The 21,107-nt window shown below is 43.2% G+C and overlaps 1 protein-coding gene across 5 annotated transcripts in view; it reads right to left on the bottom strand.

The window, feature by feature from the left end:
• Window positions 1-16,376, bottom strand: part of OTUD7B (OTU deubiquitinase 7B) — a 64,977-nt gene extending 48,601 nt beyond the window's left edge. For 2 of the 5 annotated variants that reach the window (XM_039459877.2, XM_074389619.1), the window contains exon 1: window positions 15,706-16,035. The gene's annotated coding sequence lies outside the window, so the exon portion shown is untranslated. The other 3 variants (XM_074389622.1, XM_074389624.1, XM_074389621.1) reach the window with 3 other exon arrangements.
• Between the last annotated feature and the right edge of the window lie 4,731 nt (window positions 16,377-21,107).

The raw sequence follows: 21,107 nt of genomic DNA, 5'->3' as shown, positions 1-21,107 counted from the left end.
ACTCACCGTCGTGCTACAAGGAAGAACCTACAAGTAGGCAGGAACTTTCAGGAAGCAAAGAAGCAAACAAAGATTCTCCTGGTCCTCAAATGCCAAAGCAGGTCACACCGTCCAGTTTATACCCAGGTATAAGTGGGTGGAGAGGGAGAGGGGAGACGCGAGGGGAAGAGAGGAAAAGCATTAGTGAGCAGGCATGCTTCTCAGCCTCAAAACACATTTCTTTCTTGGATTCATCAAGAACATTTTTAACAACAACAAAAAACTGGGGTTCCACTATTTTTATGACTTTATATATTCACAGAGAACATCCAATATATGTAAATGGTGGCACAATGTAATAATGGTTGCAGACATTCCTTTTGGAATCCACCAGAGCTATACCTAAATCCTATCTGTTACTTTCTTGATTTGTGACCTCGGGTAAATTATTGAATGTCTCTACTGCTTAGCAGAGACTTCAGCTGACATTCACAATAGTATCCTCAGAAACTTAAACAGTGTCTAAATCACACTAATACATATTTTGGATGAATTAATCTGTAAGGAAGCATAAGAGTATCTGTTTTACGGCATTTTTATGAGTATAAATGAGATGTTATATAAAGTGTTTAATACAACTCAGGCTAGGATCTCGCTATTAAATAGTAAAGTTTACTTCCCTTTAGTCTCCAGCCAGGTCAGAAGTTATGACAGAAGAGCTGTGGCAAGGAATAAGACAGGATAAACATGGTGGAAGACAAGCATTAGAAGATGTTTACTACTATCACCATGTGCCATACCTAAGATGAGTGGTGCTTATTCTGCAGTTAGCAGCTTAAGAACAGGCACAAGGATTTCTTGTTAGCATTACCTAGTAGAAAGTATTTAAAAATGCTTAAGACTGTGAGAGCAAGGAGCTGCGTTCCAGGAAGCAGCTGAGTTCCTAGTCAGAAAATCGGAGAACATTTAGTCTTGGAAGATGAACTTAAATAACAGTTGTCAGTCAAATTAAACATCAGTCTCAGTCCCTTATGGTAGGTGAATAACAAATGTTAGCTGATTGAGAAAATTATATTTTGAATCCTCAGGTATCTTTATCACATAGATAAAAATCTGGCAAAAGAAGAAAACGAGAAGGGGTAGGAATGAGTCACACCTTAAACATACCTAAGTACTTTAAAAGCAAATACAAAAGATTTAAGGCCATTCAACCCTGAAAGAAATCTCCTACTAGCAAAAATACTCAGTTGATTTATAGCATTTACTCTCCCTTTCAGGTAATAAGATCTATGTAAGTAAATTGTTTTTTAACTGCTGACAGGGTAAATAAGCCTGAAAGATTTGGGTCTAAAGCTCTCTTCCTTTTACCGGAAAAAAAAAAAAAAAAAAAAAAGACTAACGGGCCTTTGAGGCTACTTCACCCACAGCTTTCAACTCAGGCAAGCCTATCTTCTTGTTGGGGAGAGTGGGGGGAAACTATTGTATCTTCACATTGGGAGTCAGAGAGAATATGCACATAAATCCAAAATCTGAAGAAATCTTTCCCCTTGAATACGAAGAATTGAATCTCAGAAGAGAGCTCTAAGAAACCATGCCACTGTTGCATTAAGAGCCTGATAGACATTAAGTACACACATTTTGTATATAAATACAAGGAAAACCCATACAGAACTGAAACAGCTTGTGGTTAAACCTCATCATAATGTGGTCTTCAACTTCCCATTTCGTTTTCCAGGCGTCGTTCTGTGTTTTTAACCACTTGACCCACCTCCTCTCAAGCAATATGATCTAGTAGAAAGATTACTAACAACAATCAAAAGAATGGGCTGAATACACCAAGTCCTACTACCTACTAGGCATGCAAACATAAATCAGTTACTTAAACCCCGAATTCAATATTCACTGAGAAGGCTGAGCCAGACTCAGTACTTTTCAAAGTTGTCTACCAAGGTACCCCACTTTGGAGAGAAATCAGAAACCCCCCGAACCCAGCTCCCCCTATTGCTATTACCCAGACTGAAAATGTGTGTGCATCATTCTTATCTATCCTTTTTTCACAATAATCAGTTACCAAATTCTATTTATCTCTCTTCGAATTACTCAACTCTCTCCCCCTTCCTGCATTACCATCAGCCTTGTAGACAGTCTTTTTCCTGGACTATTGTAACAGTCCTCTAACTGGTATCCTCTCCTATATTTTATACCACAAATCTGAATCAGTTGTCCTGTAGCACTAATTCATACAATTCCCTGCCCAGAGATTTTTCACTCTAAGTATAAAAACCAAATTCCTTTGGCTGAGATTTAAGTCTCACTCCAATTTATCTAACTCTCTAACTTTACTAATTTTACTGATCTTATTGCCCTCCTAGGTAAAATACGGTGCTGCAAACTCTTTGTTCTGCCCCCAAAACAAGGTGAGCTCAGCTCACTAGTCCTCTGCCTTGAGTGCTTCCCCGCTGTATTCTTCTCTAACATCTAGATTACCATAAAAGTAAAATTTTTCCCTATCTATTCCCTTTAAACTTCTATATAGCTATGTAACTGTACTCCTCACTTGGTATGCAGTGCCTAGGACTTTGTATTACTGTTTATCTCTTCAGCAAAATATTCAGTGTTCATAAATCATTCGTGAGTTCTTAATGACTTTAACTGTTTCTACAATATATTGGAGGCCTAATTTTTCAGAAAGCAGATAGCCAAAAACTGTTGATAGTAATTAGTACCTTAGACAAGACATTTAAATTTTCTGGGTCTGATTTTGCTCACCTAGAAAATGATAATATGTAAATCTCTTTTCAGTTCTAAAATGTGATACACTATATACACTGTTATATTGCCTGTATTTCTCACATTTCTTTTTCTTCTGTATATGCATTTACCTACAGGTAACCACAACCTATGCAACCCAGAATATATATTTCCAAGGGGCCAATTCTCCTACTGCTTATTTATTTACTGGGTAACACCTCCTTGGCATCTCCTTAGTGCATTTTGCCCAGATTCCAGTACACAACAGGTGTTTGGTAGAAAGGAATTTGTAGTTTCAATCAGGCAGCAAACAGCAAGGGAAATCTGCACAGATCATTTAAATCTCAATTTTCATAATGAAATAGTATATTATAAAAAATTACAAAGATGTGAGAAAGAAGGAACTTAAAGTTGTTAAGATGACAGGACACCTTGTGCCAAATAGCTAGGAGTTTATTTTAGGCAAGCAAAGAAGCTAGAACACAGCAACTCTTTTTTTTTTTTTTTTTTTTGAGACGGAGTTTCGCTCTTGTTACCCAGGCTGGAGTGCAATGGCGCGATCTCGGCTCACCGCAACCTCCGCCTCCTGGGTTCAGGCAATTCTCCTGCCTCAGCCTCCTGAGTGGCTGGGATTACAGGCACGTGCCACCATGCCCAGCTAATTTTTTGTATTTTTAGTAGAGACGGGGTTTCACTATGTTGACCAGGATGGTCTCGATCTCTTGACCTCGTGATCCACCCGCCTCGGCCTCCCAAAGTGCTGGGATTACAGGCTTGAGCCACCGCGCCCGGCCTCACAGCAACTCTTAAGTCTAACTCTCAAATTCTATTTTCAGTGTTCTAAGAAGGGGTATGGAAAGTCTCTGACCTTGGTCAGTAAACAACAGGGACCAAGCATTCTTCATGTCAAAGAATCCTGTCCCTTAGAACTGACAGAACATTTCAGGAAATGGATGGTTTCACACTTAGCCAGGTGAGCTACCAGTTCAAGGGAAGCAAAAGCAAATGTTCACAATGGAACACCTAAGAGGAGGTAAGTTTCTAAAATACATTTATGTTAGAGCCAGGCATGATGGTACATGCCTATAGTCCCAGCTGCTCAGGAGGCTGGGGTGGGAGAATGGCTTGAGCCCAGGAGTTCAAGACCAGCTTGGGCAGAGATTAAAAACAAAAACAAAAAAATAATAAATTAAATTTTAAAAAGACCAGCCTGGGCAACATAGTAAGACCCTGTCTCTACTAAATAAACAAACCAACTACCTTTTTGTTAGCTAGCAGCATTGTATTTTCCCATTGTCTTGCCTTAATTCTTCACATGCGACAACCTTCATGTAAATGTCAACATTTATTAACACTAAAGTTTCAGAGGAATTCAATCCTCCTTTTCTTTTGATGTTAGCTATTAATGATTCAAAAGGCACTAGTAGACCAACTCATTTAAAATGACCCTGACTTTTCAAAGAACTATTTTAGAACACAGCACTGGCACTTTGAAAGCTCGATTCTATATATAATATTCTCCACGTAGGTAACTGTAGAGCGTAGCCTGGATACAACTTTGATATAGTTAAGGTAAAAGGTTTATAAAGAAATCTCAGCCAGATTTTGAAGAATGAGAGGAAACAGAAGCCCTTTAAATGTTTATACCTATCCCCTTTCTGCTCCTGTTCCTGAAGCCTCTTTTATAACATCTGCTAACTCTTACCTTCTCTGTTTTCCCCTGTCTTCTGCATTCCCCTCCCTCCTACCCTAAGAACAGCTCTGGGAGCCACAAGGTAAACAATCTGGTGCTAGGAACTAGGGCTCTTGCCCTCTACCCTTTTAAGTCCCCAAATAACATCAAAGAGACACAGGCAATTTTCTCTTTCCGTGATTTCTGCCCCCCAACCAGATCTTCTTATCAAGATCAGAGAGACGTGGGGGTAGCAGGTAAGGGAGGGAAATAAGTCATTTACTCATAGGAACTATAAGCTCATTAAAGACAATCAATTACATGGAGATATTTACAGCAAAAATGTTTATCTCAGGCTTATTTCCCAGAGCCTATTTGTGGCCTACAACTCTCATACATTCCCCATCCACTTTCTCAAATATACCAAACGTGTGCTCAGAAACGCATTTATTAAAAATCTGAGCTAAAGATAACTGCAAAAGAAAATCCCCTGCAAATTAACGTTCAGAAATGCATTTTAGACATTTAAATGGGCCGGGCATGGTGGCTCACACCTGTAATCCCAACACTTTGCGAAGTGGCAGGAGGACTGTTTGAACGCAGGAGGAGTTCAAGACCAGCCTGGGCAACACGGCAAAACCCCAACTCGTACAAAAAATATAAAAAATTAGCTAGGTGTGGTGTCGAAAACTTGTGGGTCCCAGCTACTCGGGAGGCTGAGGTGAGAGAATCACCTGAGCCCAGAAGGTCAAGGCTGCAGTGAGCTGTGATCATGCCACTGCAATCCAAACCTGGATGACAAAGTGAGAACTTGGCTCAAGAAAAAAAAATGGATTTGGGATTATCTACTTCAAAAAGATCCATTATATTGCTTCTCAGAACGCCAAGAGGAAATCACAACCTGATGGTTTAACCAAACTATCAAGAGATGATTGCTTTGCTTTTTACCTTCAAAATGGCAATTTCATATAGTTTAACTTAATATTAATCTCTTACTTGGAGGGGAAGGAGCTTCCATAGGCCAAAACAATGTTGTATCGGAACTATATGTTACAGAATGAAACACAAAATATGCTGATACACAACCTGACCTCATCTAAGAAAAGGAGTGTGGTGAAAAGTTCACATATGTATATATGTGCGAATGTGTGTAACCAAGTGGGGATACACAGGTTGGTCCTCAGCAGTGTTCAGTGACTGAATAGACAGGCTGCCTTTTCTTAGAGCCCATCTCCATCTCCAGTGAAGGTGTCAAGACCTTGATGACAAAAGCAGAATCTGATAGCTTGTGAAGTGAGTCCGGCTGCAGGAACACACTGCCTAAAAGGCCACCAGGATCGATTCTCAGGAGTTTCCCAATTGAGATGCTATCACCTATCAATTCCCATTTCGTTTTCCAAGAAATGTTTGCCCTCACCCCTGCAGGAAGTTAGTCTTGATTACTTTTACTATTTATGCACATTTTTATATAATTTTCAGTGCCAAGGGTTTGTTTATGAGCTTTATTTTTCAGGGGGTCCACCCCAATAGCCATATTAATAGTTCACCAACGTAAAGGATGGTCTTTTGTTGTTGTTGGTCATAATCTATTTAGTCACGAACAGTGTCTAAATGCCTACTATGTGTAAGTTTCTATGGCATGCCTCATAAGGGATACAAAGAAAAAGAGACTACTTACCTGCAATCAAAGAGCTTATAGTATAGTAGAAGAGGCATGCCAAGGGCACAAATAAACCAAAATACAAGAATACACAACTACCACATGACAAGTACCAGCAAAATGAGAGGAAGATTCAGTTGTGGGAAAGATCATATCCTGCTGAAGAAAAAAAATATCAGCAACATTTTTGTGAAAGAGATAGTTTACACTAGGACTTTAAGAATGGGTAGGGTTTTTTTTGTTTGTTTGTTTGTTTCTTCTTAAAAAAAAAAAACGGCAAGTGGGGCTAGGCACAGTGGCTCACACCCATAATCCCACCACTTTGGAAGGCTGAGGTGGGCAGATTCCTTGAGGTCAGCAGTTCAAGACCAGCCTGGTCAACATTCAGAAACCCCGTCGCTACCAAAAAACAAAAAAATTAGCCGGGTGTGCTGACTCGAACTTAATGCTTCACATGGGACACATAGTCTCAGCTATCGGGAGGCTGAGGCAATCACTTGAACCCGGGAGGTAGATGCTGCAGTGAGCCAAGATGCTACCACTGCACTCCAGCCTGGGTGACAGGGCATGACCCTGTCTCAAAAAAAGAAAACAAAAACAAAGACAAAAAGACAGGGCAAGTCGGGAGGACCACGGAGAAAACAGGTTTAAAACGTGGTGACTGAATGAACCAGATCGACCGGCAGACACGTCTGAAAAGCAACGCTGAGGAAAAAAGTCGCAGAAGGATACATGATTCTATTTACACAAGATTTCAAAACAAAACTATGTGTTGTCTATGAATACATATGTAGGTCTGGGCGCAGTGGCTCATGCCGGTAATCCCAGCACTTTGGGAGGCTAAGAACAGGCAGAGCACTTGAGGTCAGGAGTTCGAGACCAGTCTGGCCAATGGGCAAAACTCCATCTCTACTAAAAATACAAAAATTAGCTGGGCATTGTGGCACGCATCTGAAATCCCAGCTACTCGGGAGGTTGAGGCAGGAGAATCGTGTGAACCCGGGAGGTGAAGGCTGCAGTGAGCCAAGGTCCCATCACTACGCTCTAGCCTGGGTAACAGAGTGAGACTCCAACTCAAAAATAAATAAATAAAGATGTGGGGGCGGGAGTATAAAACATGAAGGAATGATACACATCAATTCAGGCCAGTAGTCATTTCCCAAGAAAGAGGAAGGAGGAAAGGATGCAGGGTGGAACTTCAGCTGTATTTGTAACATTTAATATTTCAAAGAGAGTAAGACATCTAAAACAAATATGACAAAATGTTAATGTCCATCAAATTTGGGTTGTAGACTCAAAATTGGCTGCTTGGGTTTTTCACTGAGTTTTTCTAAATGTTTGAAATACCTCATTACGCAAAATTTTTAAATGAATAAAGGACCAGGTGATTGGAAGGATAGAGGAGTCAACACAGAAACAGTCAGGAGCACAGTGGTTTCCTGAAACTCTAAGGAGATGTCTGACTTGGTTCAGTTTTACACTGAAGAGGAGCCTTCACATCCCTCAAACAGTCTGCACAAGAGGTGCTTAGAACAGGGTAGAGTGACAGGGTAGAGTGACAATAATGGACAAGAAGATTTAGTGCCATCTCAAATCAGATAGCAGAGGGGAGTGAAAAATCACCTTCCCACATAACTTAAATGCCAGTGTAACCAAGTTATCTCCCCTAAAACTGCCAAAGAAACTTCCAGTTACACAGGAATTCAGATAAGTACTCGCTGTGAGTAGCTATTCTGTGTCTACTCTCTTCTGACCCCTCCCCTCTCCCAAATATTCACAAACAAAAACAAAATGTACCCTTGCCCACTTGAGAAAGAATTAAGACTTGGCAGCTCTGCTAAAGTGGACAGCTTCCAAACCAGGGCCCTTCTCTGGGGAAGATGCTGACAGAGCCCAGAGAAAAGAATTTAAAAATCACAACTCAGACAAGTTTTGAGGAAGGCCTATCGATGGAACGTATCCATCCTTCCACATGTCCTTAAGCCCCAACTTCTGCCAGGGGAATCTCAGGACTTAGAGGATGCCCTCTATTCTGTTCTATTCTCCTCCAGCAAAAATGACTAAAACACGAAGTCCAAACTCTTCGCTTAGCATTTTCAAACCAAACAATTTCCCTCCACAAAAAAAGCCAATGAAAATTAAAATGCAGGGAAGATACAGAATCTGAGTATTTAATATTTTAAAGAGAGTAAGACATCTAAAACAAATATGACAAAATGATAATGTGCATCAAATTTGGGTTATCGGCTCAAAATTGTCTGGGTTTTTTCCCTGAACTTTTCTAAATTTTGTTTTAATAAACATGTTTTTTTAGATAAATATTCTCTTAATCAGTGCCCAATTTATCACAGCTTATTTAACAAGTTTCACTGGCACAATTTGAATCTAAGTTTAAAAGAAAACAACTTACAGGGAACTTAGTGGCAGAGATAAGGACCCTCAACAAAACGAACACCTTGACATTCTTCTACATCTGGATCACTACAGCTGAAAAATCCTAACACCTTATTCATCCCAATCCAGGGCGCCAAACTGCCCCTCTTCCCAATAGCACTCGGAGGGCACATCTTTCTCAGTCAGACCCAGGAAAATACCACTATTCACTCTGGACGGATTCAAAAAGACAGTGAGATGGAATAACGTTAAGTCCTTCTGCCTTCTAGTACAATGCGATGTGGCAGAATGATGCAAACACTGGAATGGGACTGGGGGAAAACAAGAGGTGAACTCACCTTTATTAATCACCTAGTACATAACCAGCCCCTGAAGACTGAATTCTAGACCCAGCTAACTATACACTACTGTGGTCCTGAGTAAACCTCAGGTATTCTATTTGAAAATGAATGAGGAAAACTAAGAAAGCGTAACTGTCCCTCTAGCTGTCTGATTCCATGATTCTATAAATATGATCACTTTCAATAAATGTGCTATAGTTCAGCATGATGAAGTTACTGTAAGGCTTTTTGCTTTCTTCATCTCCAATCCACCCTACACACCACTGACATAATCTTTCTAGGATGTGAAACTTTTTTTTACCACCCAATGCTTAAAATCCTTAAATGCCTCAACATATACTGTAGCATAAGGTAAAGCTGTGTATTATTCAGCCTTCCCTACCTCTTCAGCCTGCCCTCCATCCCACCCTCCAGCCATATTGGTTAAGTAAAAGGTACCTGAAGAAGTCTGGCTTTCATTCCTTTAAGCTTTTTTTACAGCGTTTTTTCAGACTAGAATTTAATTCTCCTTGTCATCTGTAGAGTATATCATTACTTCCTCTTTCAAGACTCAGCTCAAATGCTACCTCGTCTGGGAGGCTCTTTCCAACCTCTGCATGCCCGAGGCGGAACTGACCTTTGGGCTCCCACTCTCCCCTCCACACACTTCTATCACAGTATCTATCACACTTATTCCATCTATATATTTACATATCTGTCTCCTCCCACTAAACCCATACCTTTCTGTGGGTTCCTTGTCTGACTTACCTCCATCTCAGTGCCTAGGACAGTATTTACAAGATAGGAGACATTCAACATATATTGAATGGAGTAAGGAGTAGGAAAAAACAAACTAGCAAAAAAACGAACAAAAAAAAATCAGGAAAGGAGAAGGAAGAACCAATGACCACGACTGGAATGCAGGGAATGTTCATGTTTAGGTTTATCAGTACCATCTTCTTTGCCCTTCTGCTCTTTCCCTAAACTCTAGTCCCCAGAGAGCTAAATTCTCTTGGCTACGGCTACCATGTCTAGCCATGAATTGCAAACTGCATTTCCGAACCTACCCTCATCACTACCCCAGCTCACAACCAGAACAGCTTTCACTTGGACATTTCATTGCCACTTTAAATCCAACACATCCCAAATTACACTCATATTTCCCTAAAATGAGGAAAGCTTCCTAACTTCTTTCTTTCAGTCAATGTCTCAGACACCCAGGCTCATACTTGACTCATCAGCTTTCTTCATCTCCCACATCCAGTCCCCATTAATTTCAATTTTGCCTTCACAGTCTCTTTTTCAAAACTCTTAAGTCGGGGCCTTATCACTTCACACACCCTCAGAAATACTATAATCCCCTGACTCAAGAAGAAAGAAAGAATCCTGTGCTGGTGACATCGCAAACAGTCTGGTAATGATTATAAAGAGGTGGCAGAGGGTGGCAGGGATGGAGGAAAGCAAGTAAGCCAGAAAAAAAAGGATGAAAGAATGGCATATGATTTTATTTACTTCTTAAATGTGGATATTACTGCCCATTTTTTTTTTAATTGGATATATTTTCAAACGACTTTCCTACAGTGGGAAAAATCTGACAGATTTTCAGTGAAGCTGGTATCTGGAAGAGCCTCTACAAAGCACAAGTCCTTTGAGAATGCTAGCTTAATCTTCAACAATGCAACATAACGCAGTGGGATTCGTCCAGATGCTGTGAGTGAAGGCTCATTCTGGCTGGAACACAGGCATCACTTGCTAGTCATTCTCAGACGTAAGACAGACAGCCTAAGGGGACACACTAGATCCATACAGATTTTTTTTTTTTTTTTTTTTTTTTAAAGATGGAGTTTCGCTCTTGTTACCCAGGCTGGAGTGTAATGGCGCGATCTCGGCTCACCGCAACCTCCGCCTCCTGGGTTCAGGCAATTCTCCTGCCTCAGCCTCCTGAGGAGCTGGGATTACAGGCGCACGCCACCATGCCCAGCTAATTTTTTGTATTTTTAGTAGAGACGGGGTTTCACCATGTTGACCAGGATGGTCTCGATCTCTTGACCTCGTGATCCACCCGCCTCGGCCTCCCAAAGTGCTGGGATTACAGGCGCCCACAATCACACCCAGCTAACTTCTGTATTTTTAGCAGAGATAGGTTTTCACCATGTTGGCCAGGCTAGTCTCGAACTCCTGACCTCAGGTGATCCGCCCACCTTACCTCCCAAAGTGCCGGGATTACAGGCATGAGCCACCATGCCCAGACGGATCCATACAGATTTTGAAAAGAAACTGGTCTATCAACATATTCAGTGTAGTCTAGTCTTAATTATCCACAAATTGATTATTCATTTTACGGATTTCTGAGGCCAAATCTTTAATACAAGATTGACTATTCATCATCAGTGTACTCTCCCCACCATCAGGTAATAAAAGCTTAGAAATGCAAATTTGTTTCAATATCAGTATGATCCCCAAACATGAAAATAAATCTGGTTTGAAAAATAGTGTATTTTCAAACCAAGAGATGTCTTTATGAAGTTCTGAATTACTTACAACAGTGCTCCCTACATTAGCAGAGGCAACTGAGAGTTAAATGCACTTGAAACATAATGCTGTCCTTTCTATAAGCTCTTGAGGAGAATCCAGCCATAGTCCTGAGACGTCCCCACAGGTTGGTGCACTATAAGACAGGCACAAGCAGGCTCAGCAAAGTAAGGTGTGTAAACACAAAACCTTCTGCAATGAATCTTATGTCTACTGGCTGTATCCCTTTAGTTCAGGATGGTACAGAAAAGAAGAGTCACAATGTACGGGTGCCTGCCGGACTCCTTGTCCCTGAGTTCCTGAACCACAGGGCTCGATATTTCTCATTAAATCCGTCCTTTGTTCAAGGACCTACAATGACTCTATTGACCCTCCTATCAACACCCAACAGAGTCTAGCTTCTGAGTCCCCTCCACCCTCTTGCCTGCTCTACCCATGACTTGCCCAACCCACATTCTCTACAGTCACTCTCATATATTCCCCCCACACACAACTTAGTCATTCATACCATCACTGCACACTGTACATTCTATACTTTCTGTTTGGAAGATCCTTTCTTTTCTTTTATTCCCAACACAATAACTATTTCATTTACTTGAATGCTCACAATTTAGGTAAGAGAAGTAACTTGTCCAAGGTCACATGGTAAAAAGTAGACCCAAGGTTTGAACGAAGGCCCGTCTAACTCAATAGCCCATACCTCTTCATGACTAATCCATAGCCTCCCAAGTCCATTTCAAAATATACTGATTCTTACTTTATTACTTCAAGTGTTCTCAGCCCTTACATATTTCCTTCTCAGCACATTAAATTTGCTTTTGTCCATGTTTCCTAAACGTTAAAGCTTAAAATAATAGTCTGCCTTCCCATTGATATACCACCTTTCCTCTCCACCCTCAACCCCAAGAGCGAGGACACACGTCTTTACATCTTTTATACCTCCCTAAAGCCTGTCACTGAGCATGGAGACTGCTTTATCCACAGAAGTGTTCAAGCAATACTCAGCAAGGATGTCTTTTTAAAAACAACCAAACAACTCCCTTCTATTATATTAAAAAGTCAGCTGAATTCAGGCATTCATGTGAAAACTGCCCTGCATCTATATTCCACTTACACAAATTTTTAATTACCTGAATTTATCAAAGGCTACAAAAGAGTCCACCGTCTGCTCTTTCACAGGTCCTAAGTTCCCATAGGAAAGATACTGCTAGCCGGGCGCGGTGGCTCAAGCCTGTAATCCCAGCACTTTGGGAGGCCGAGGCGGGTGGATCACAAGGTCAAGAGATCGAGACCATCCTGGTCAACATTGTGAAACCCCGTCTCTACGAAAAATACAAAAAATTAGCTGGGCATGGTGGCGTGTGCCTGTAATCCCAGCTACTCAGGAGGCTGAGACAGGAGAATCGCCTGAACCCAGGAGGCGGAGGTTGCGGTGAGCTGAGATCGCGCCATTGCACTCCAGCCTGGGTAACAAGAGCGAAACTCCGTCTCAAAAAAAAAAAAAAAAAAGATACTGCTGACGTCACATATCAAAGCACTGTTTAAGGATTTTTCCCTTTGGTGAGATGAGTGTTTAGGGTAAGGAGAGGCCTACTCATACACACATACACACACACACACACACACACACACACACACTAAAATGGCCAGTATCTTACAACATGCTTAAGATATTGAAGAGCTCCAAAACGTTGATAAGGGGAACTTAGTGCCCTCATAACAATCAGAAAACTTACTTTTAATACTGAATTATTCCACTGTAGTTCACTTGGTTACATACACTGAATCTCAAAATTGCAGATAAAACCTTCTGAGAACTAGGAATACTGGTGGACCACCAGGCATCTCTCCTCTCACTCCCAGGCTTATTCAACCCCTTCGATCCCCATGCCCTGGAATCAAGTACACAGTTCAACTTTGGGGAGCTGCTAGATGCAGATATAAATAGAATTTACCCAGATCTCATCACTAATATTGGCACCAACCAACTCACATAGATCAAAACATTTATTGATAGCAGATTCTGGGAAGGCATATGTGGTTTTTAAAAATTAGATTTTCATCGCCAAATGAAATCTTTTTTTAAAATAGGAGTCTCCAAAGAAAGAGATGAAACAAAGCTTTGGGAAATTTTCCAAGTTGTTGACAACAAAAGGCCACTAAAGGCCACCTAACGATTAGCATTCATTACTGCTCATCCTGTCCTGAACAAGTCATCAGATAGCTAGCTCTTGCATTGGCAAAGTTTTACATTTTTTTCTGAGGGAGCCTTTGGTACTGAAAGCAAGGACTAAGTCAAATAAGGCAAGAACAATAAAAAATTAGTTTGGAAACTATCTTCCTTTCATCTTTCTTTCCATCTTGAATGTGTAATGTCCAAAGCAGATATCGGTTCAATTCTAAATTATTCATGTTAATGGATAAGTATTGGCAGAAAGATGCTGATAACAAAAAATGGGGTAAAATCGAAAAAACCTATTTTGGTTTTGGAATATATGTTTTCAGCATATTTACCTTCTTAATTATTCCTAGTATGAGCTAATATTTGCATTTGCTTGCAATCTCTAAGTACATAGTAACTGGTCACTTTGTCTGGGAGGTGCTCTGAGGCAAGCTGGGTCAATAGTGGAAATTAGAGCGGTCGGGTATCCTGCCTGCGGAGGAACAACATCAAGTTCATTTATTTTACAGTTTTGTTCAGCCTTCAAAATAGCGATAGACTAGCACAGCAGGTTGGTTACTAAACTTTAAGAGAACTGCTTGAAAAACAATGAAGACAAAGAGTATAATTAATTCTTCATTGTTTGCGCATCATGTATTCATTTGTAAATTATGCACAGCAAATGTTTAACTACCTCTGATTCTCCCTAGCCACCCAACTCCCGTCCCTGAAGTCTTCTCCCTGTCAGGAATGCAATTTCATTTACCAGGAAGAAAATGTTCTAAATGTTTTCGAAAGTTACACAGCGGGGAGGGAGGGGGAAATAAAGTTATATAGCATAGAAACTATTCTTTAAATATTTAGGGCAGGTGTCCCCAAACTTTGTACACAGGGGGCCAGTTCACTGTCCCTGAGACCGTTGGAGGGTCGCCACATACTGTTCTCCTCTCACTGACCACCAATGAAAGAGGTGCCCCTTCCTGAAGTGCGACGGGGGACCGGATAAATGGCCTCGGGGGGCCGCATGCGGCCCGCCGGCCGTAGTTTGGGGACGCCTGATTTAGGGGTTAGCGACTCTTTTGGACCAGTCTTACCGCCACCTCTTTCTCTCCTCTGTTCTTTTCCACCTTTGAACTAGATTCCGAAAGACAAAGAGATACGGCCGCCTCGAAGATCTCCTAAATACACAGTACTAGAGGCCAAAGACCGTAAAATTAGCAGCCTGTGAATTTCTAAGGAAAGCGTGACGTAGGGCATATAAAAAGACAAGGAAAATAAAAGTCAACGGACTGCTCACTCTTGACTTTGCATTCATGAAAAGCTGCCTGAAAAAGTCGTGGCGAACCTCTTCCATAAAACGCCGCCAGTCAGCCTCTTTCTACTTTCAAATTTTTACATCTGTATTGGACCCAGAGAAGCCACCTAGGTTAGACAGAAAGACTACCACGAGGAGGGAGAGAGAGACTCTGAGCGCCGGTCCTTGTGAGCCGACAAGCTAAAAATACGCCGGCCCAGTAAACAAATCCCATTCCATCCCGACCAGAGCCACACCGTTAACCTAGTAATTACGAGACGAGTGAGATCACGCAGCCCCCGGCTTACTCATCATCAGCTTCTAAAGTTTCCATCGGCTCATGGCAACTTTTCCTTTTTCTAAAGTTCTTCAGACTGCCCCAGAATCCGTCAGCCTCCGTCTCTCACTCTCTCTCACACACACACACACACACACACACACACACACACACCTTTTTCTCGCCTTTCCTCCATTACCCTGTGCACCTTAGTTTGGCTATCAACAGGGAGAATAAGCTCGTTTTGCTTTTCATTTTAGTTTTATATTGAGATTTTAAATGAACTTCATCCTACTGTAAGGGTAGGAAACTGCATCTTGATCACCTTAAAACTCCACCGTCCCTCCCGAAAGTCTAGCTGACAAGGGGGGGGGGGACCGTCCAAACTGCCCAGCACAGCTCGGGAAGGGAGGCCGGGAGCTGGAGAGCGCGGGGCGGGAGCGCAGGACGCAGGTGAAAGGGAGGAGGCAAGGGAGGAAAGGCTGGGACGAAGCCGGGAGCAGCCAGGGCCAGAGGGAGAGCCGAGCGGAGACGGCTTCGGCTCAAAGAGATTCAGGAAGGAGAACGGGGGCAGTGGCCATCAGAGGAGCAGAGTTGGGGAGTCTGAGAAGCCGGGAGGGGCGGGAGCAGGCGGGGGACGGTGTCAGGGCGGGGGGCTCCGTTACCCTCGCGGCTCCCGGGGCAAGGCCCTAGGCCGGGGCGGAGCGCGGGGCCCGGCCGCCTCTCCTCATTCCTCGGCAGTGACCCCGGGGTCCGGCCGGCCCCTCCCCCGACGGCGATGGAGGCGGAGGCGCTGGTGGAGACTGCGACCGCAGCTGTTGCTCCGCACCGGATCTGGAGCTGGAGCCAGAAGGGACTGATCGGGACGGGCTTCCCCCAGCGGCTTTTTGCCCGCTCCACACCCGGTCGCCGCTCCGGCTCCGGCGGCTGGTTCGGGATCGGTGGCTTTCGGCTGTCCGGCCGGAAACAGGCGCCCGTTTCCGGCCGGAGCGGGTTGGTGGTGACACCCAGGCCGCCCCCGGGCCTCGCCCCGCCCCGCCCCGCCCCGTCGCAGCCCCGCCCTTCGCGCCGCTCCCCCGGCCGCGGCCAGTTCGGCGCTTGCCCCGCGCGTGACCCCTTGTTTTCCTGACCCGCGTTCCTGAAGCGCCTGGTCTGGAGCGTTCTTGAACCGGAGCTGGAGGGGTACGGGGTGGACTCTTAGGAGTTGGCTGCAGCCGTTGGGAAGCCGCTGAAAGGGGTGGAGCAGTTGTAGAAAGGTGAGAGGGATGAACACACTTCGGAATGAAAAGAGTGAAATTCGAGTAGCTCTGCACAGTCGTTCTGGAATGACCGGAGGAAAATTCGCTTCTTCCAGACCAGGCTCCACCCAGTTGTGTGTTTCTCTCGTTCCTTCGCTCTTGAAGTGAACATGCCCTTCTCTGTAAACACACTTAGTATTTATTTACTTGCATAATAATGATCCCCTGTTGACGCATTTGCTTTAGACTTGCTAACACAGTTAAAAAAAAAAAAAGTTACATAGTGTGTTTGTTTGTAATGTCTTTTAAAACATTGTGGCGCCGGGCGCGGTGGCTCACGCCTGTAATCCCAGCACTTCGGGAGGCCGAGGCGGGTGGATCACGAGGTCAAGAGATCGAAACCATCCTGGTCAACATGGTGAAACCCCCCTGGTCAACATGGTGAAAACCCGTCTCTACTAAAAATACAAAAAATTAGCTGGGCATGGTGGTGCGTGCCTGTAATCCCAGCTACTCAGGGCTGAGGCAGCAGAATTGCCTGAACCCAGGAGGCGGAGGTTGCGGTGAGCCGAGATCGCGCCATTGCACTCCAGCCTGGGTAACAAGAGCGAAACTCCGTCTCAAAAAAAATAAAAATAAAAATAAATAAATAAATAAAACATTGTGGCATCATTCAATTATGTATTGTATCCCTGTGATGTGTATCATTGTGCTCAGTGATATACGGGGATGCAAAAATTAACAAGCAGAGTCCCAGACATCAAAGGTTTTACAATCTCCTAAAATACAGACAACTATATTAGATGTAGCAGAACTCGTATGTGTCCTATGTAAGTGACAATGAGCTGTGGCTATGAGAACATAAGCCATCCCTGCCACATAGTAGACCTTCCCTATTTGTTAAATGAATAAATATTAGGCCTGGCTGGACTGTTTCTAGAAAGAAAGGACATTTAATAAATACCACTTTATGAGAAACACAAAACGATGCCAAAGACATCTGAAATTTTAATTCAGAGTCCTAACATTGTAGCACCTGGTCTGCATATTCAAAATAATGTTTATTGTCTAATTGGGCCCATTATTCCTACGTAAAAATAAATATTCTAGTCAACTTTTCTTTCCCCTCACTTCTTCCTCTGTTTCTAAAGGGGAGGCGTGGGGAATACACATTTTAGAATTGTCTAGCTTAGAATAGGAAACTAACACCTGAAACAGGAAATTTCTTAAACATCTGTATCTCTTAGGGATACACCTGGGTTTGGAATTGAAAATGTAGGACTGGGCCCAAGGGCGTCCATACATGCTAAGCTGACTAAGACCAAACAGGTCCGAGTGCCTTGCATGGGGGCATATCCAGTACCTACAATACAGGTCGTCAAGTAAAGTCGTTTGGCCTGGGCTTCAAGCATTTAGGGACCACAAATTTTAGCTGCCATTTAGTGGCAGATTTGAGGAGGAGAGTAGGATGAGATTTGGTCACCTAAATTGACTCTAACTGAACTGAGCTGGAGGGATACAGGGTGGACTCTTAGGACTCTGGGTAGAATCAGTTGGCTACAGCTGTTGGGAAGGAGCTGAAAGGGGTGTAGTTCTAGAAAGGTGAGAGGGATGAAAATACTTTAGAATGAAAAGACTGGAATTCTAGTAACTCTACATAATCATTCTGGAATGACTGCGACAACAGTCACTGATCACACCTACCCTTTGCCAGATAAATCTGAGGTGGGAGCACAGGTCTGTAGAAGAGGAACCTCACAATCTGAAAGTTGCCTTGTTTCACCACAGCTATCCCAAACCAGGTCACACCCTTAGAAGTATGTCTTTCTAGTCTTAACACCACTGCCACAGACTTAGTAAAACTCTCTACTCTCAATCTGAGACAGACTTTTTCTCTTGGCAGTGACCATAAAAAGTCTCTGGATTTGAAAGCTGGGCCAAGTTGCTGGTCAAAGTCATTCAAGTGACCACACTTTATAGGCTTGCCTGGAAATTTAGGGGCCAGGAAGTGATGGGGTCGCAGTTGCTTTGTGCCTGTTTCTTGCTCTGACCATCCATCATTCATTGTTGTTTATGCAGTTGCTCAATGGGCTGCTTGTCTTTGGTCAGCCCAGGCTGTGTGGGTAGCAGTGTGGTCAGCTGGGCTGGAAGCCAGGCCACCTGTGTTCTGGTCCCAGCTCAGCCAGCCTCTAATCCATTAAGTGACTCCCTTCTCATTCCTATGTGTCAGTTTCTCTGCCTAGAAACTAGAGGCTTCTTCCCTAGTGATATGGAGCCATTTAGGCTGGCACTAGATTGGGTGCTCAGAGGCAGCTGTCTGACATAGACGTTGGCAGCAGCCAGAACACAGTTGACTATATTTTGCTGCCAGGTAGAACAGTAAGGGAAAAAAGGTAAAGGCAGCAGAAAAAATCCTACCAGTATACACAGGGCCACACACCCTCAACTGCTATTCCGTCCAAAGTTATTTTCCACTCTAGAGATCTGTTTGTGTTTACTTATTCTCAGGGCTGCTTCAAGGAGCTCCCTGAGCTTTTACATCACTTTAAGCAAGAGCAGAAAAACCAGAGCTTTGCATTTCACCAGAGAAACTAAAAAAAGAGACTATTTCAATACGGGGGCTAATGGCTAGAGTTGGGGAAAATGTTCAGAGAAAGCTTGTAGCTAGGCAGGGGAAAAAATTATTTACATTTCTATGCTTTTGTGGTGGAAAAGAAAACCAAACTGAAATAACTTCCTTTCCACTGCCACCAATATAATTTAGACCATTGGTTCTAGGGAGTTTTAAAAAGCTACATACTATAGATGCCTAGGAACCTCAGACTCGCTCAGAACTCTTGGGACTAAAGACCATGAATCTATATTTTTAAAAATATATAGATAGATATAGATAGATATATAGACATACATACGGGGCTCAGCCAGGCATGGTGGCTCCTGCCTGAAATCCCAGCACTTTGGGAGGCCAAGGCAGGAGAATAGCTTGAGCTCAGGAGTTTGAGACCAGCCTGGGCAACATAGGAAGACTCCATTTCTACAAAGATAAAAACACTAGTCGAGCATGGTGGTACATGCTTGTGGTCCCAGCTACTAGGGAGGCTGATGTTAGAGGATCACTTGGGCCTGGGAGATGGAGGCTCAGGGAGCCAGGATTGCACCACTGCACTCCAAGCTGGGTGACAGAGCGAGATGTATCTAAAAAAAAAAAAGAAAAAAAGCCGGGCGCGGTGGCTCAAGCCTGTAATCCCAGCACTTTGGGAGGCCGAGGCGGGTGGATCACGAGGTCAAGAGATCGAGACCATCCCGGTCAACATAGTGAAACCCCGTCTCTACTAAAAATATAAGAAATTAGCTGGGCATGGTGGCGCGTGCCTGTAATCCCAGCTACTCAGGAGGCTGAGGCAGGAGAACTGCCTGAACCCAGGAGGCGGAGGTTGCAGTGAGCCGAGATCGCGCCATTGCACTCCAGCCTGGGTAACAAGAGCGAAACTCCGTCTCAAAAAAAAAAAAAAAAAAGATAAATGACCATTAAACACAACAATATGAACGAGTCTCGGACTCATTTGTGCTGCAAAAAAAAAAAAAAAGCCATTTGTGTGAAATTCAAGAATGGGCAAACTTAATCTTGAAGGTAAAAATCAGAAATGCGGGGCCGGGCGCGGTGGCTCATGCCTGTAATCCCAGCACTTTGGGAGGCCAAGGCTGGTGGATCATGAGGTCAAGAGATCAAGACTATCCTGGTCAACAAGGTGAAACCCCGTCTCTAGTAAAAATACAAAAAATTAGCTGGGCGTGGTGACGCGTGCCTGTAATTCCAGCTACTCAGGAGGCTGAAGCAGGAGAATTGCCTGAACCCAGGAGGCGGAGGTTGCGGTGAGCCGAGATCGTGCCATTGCACTCCAGCCTGGGTAACAAGAGCGAAACTCCGTCTCAAAAAAAAAAAAAAAAAAATTTTAAAAAGAAAAAAAAAATCAGAACCGTGGTTAATTAGGGGGAAGTGATGATCAAATAGAAAGGGACATGAGGGAACTTTCTGAGGTGATGAGAATGTTCTGTATCTTGATAAGGATGACTGTTACACACAGACATCAAATTGTATCACTATATGTTAATTTTACCTCAGTTTTAAAAAATCCAGGATTTCTTGATCACATTTAACCAGGTTAAACACTTACATTTACATTTACTTGTGGATTATTTGATTGATATTTGCTTCCCCCATTAGATTCTGAAGCTCCATTAGCTAAATTTACCATTTTATGTATAGTATCTAGCATAGTATCTGACCCATGGCAGTCATTCATTCCATACCTATTAAGTGAATGAATGAATGAATAATGGTCAGCCAATTGGCAGTTGAAAGCACTGCTTTGGTAGATTTATCATTTCATATTTAGCCTCTTGTAACAGTATAGCTGAGCCTCACTGTTCCCAAGTCATTTATCTGTTTGCATACCATTGCTAAGATTTTTTCTTTTTTTCTTTTTTTTTTAAGGTGGAGTCTGGCTCTGTCACCCAGGCTGGAATACAGTGGTGCAAACTTGGCTCACTGCAACCTCCACCTCCCGGGTTAAAGCAACTCTTGCGCCTTAGCCTCCTGAGTAGCTGGGATTACAGGTACATGCCACCATGCACGGTTAATTTTTTTTTTTTTTTTTTTTTGAGACGGAGTGTTTGCTCTTGTTACCCAGGCTGGAGTGCAATGGCGCGATCTCGGCTCACTGCAACCTCCGCCTCCTGGGTTCAGGCAATTCTCCTGCCTCAGCCTCCTGAGTAGCTGGGATTACAGGCACGCGCCACCATGCCCAGCTAATTTTTTGTATTTTTAG

The sequence above is a fragment of the Saimiri boliviensis genome, chromosome 19, assembly GCF_048565385.1.
Source record: "Saimiri boliviensis isolate mSaiBol1 chromosome 19, mSaiBol1.pri, whole genome shotgun sequence".
NCBI lineage: Eukaryota > Metazoa > Chordata > Mammalia > Primates > Cebidae > Saimiri > Saimiri boliviensis.
Note: the sequence above shows the minus strand (reverse complement) of the source record. Positions and strands in the feature narration are given on the sequence as shown.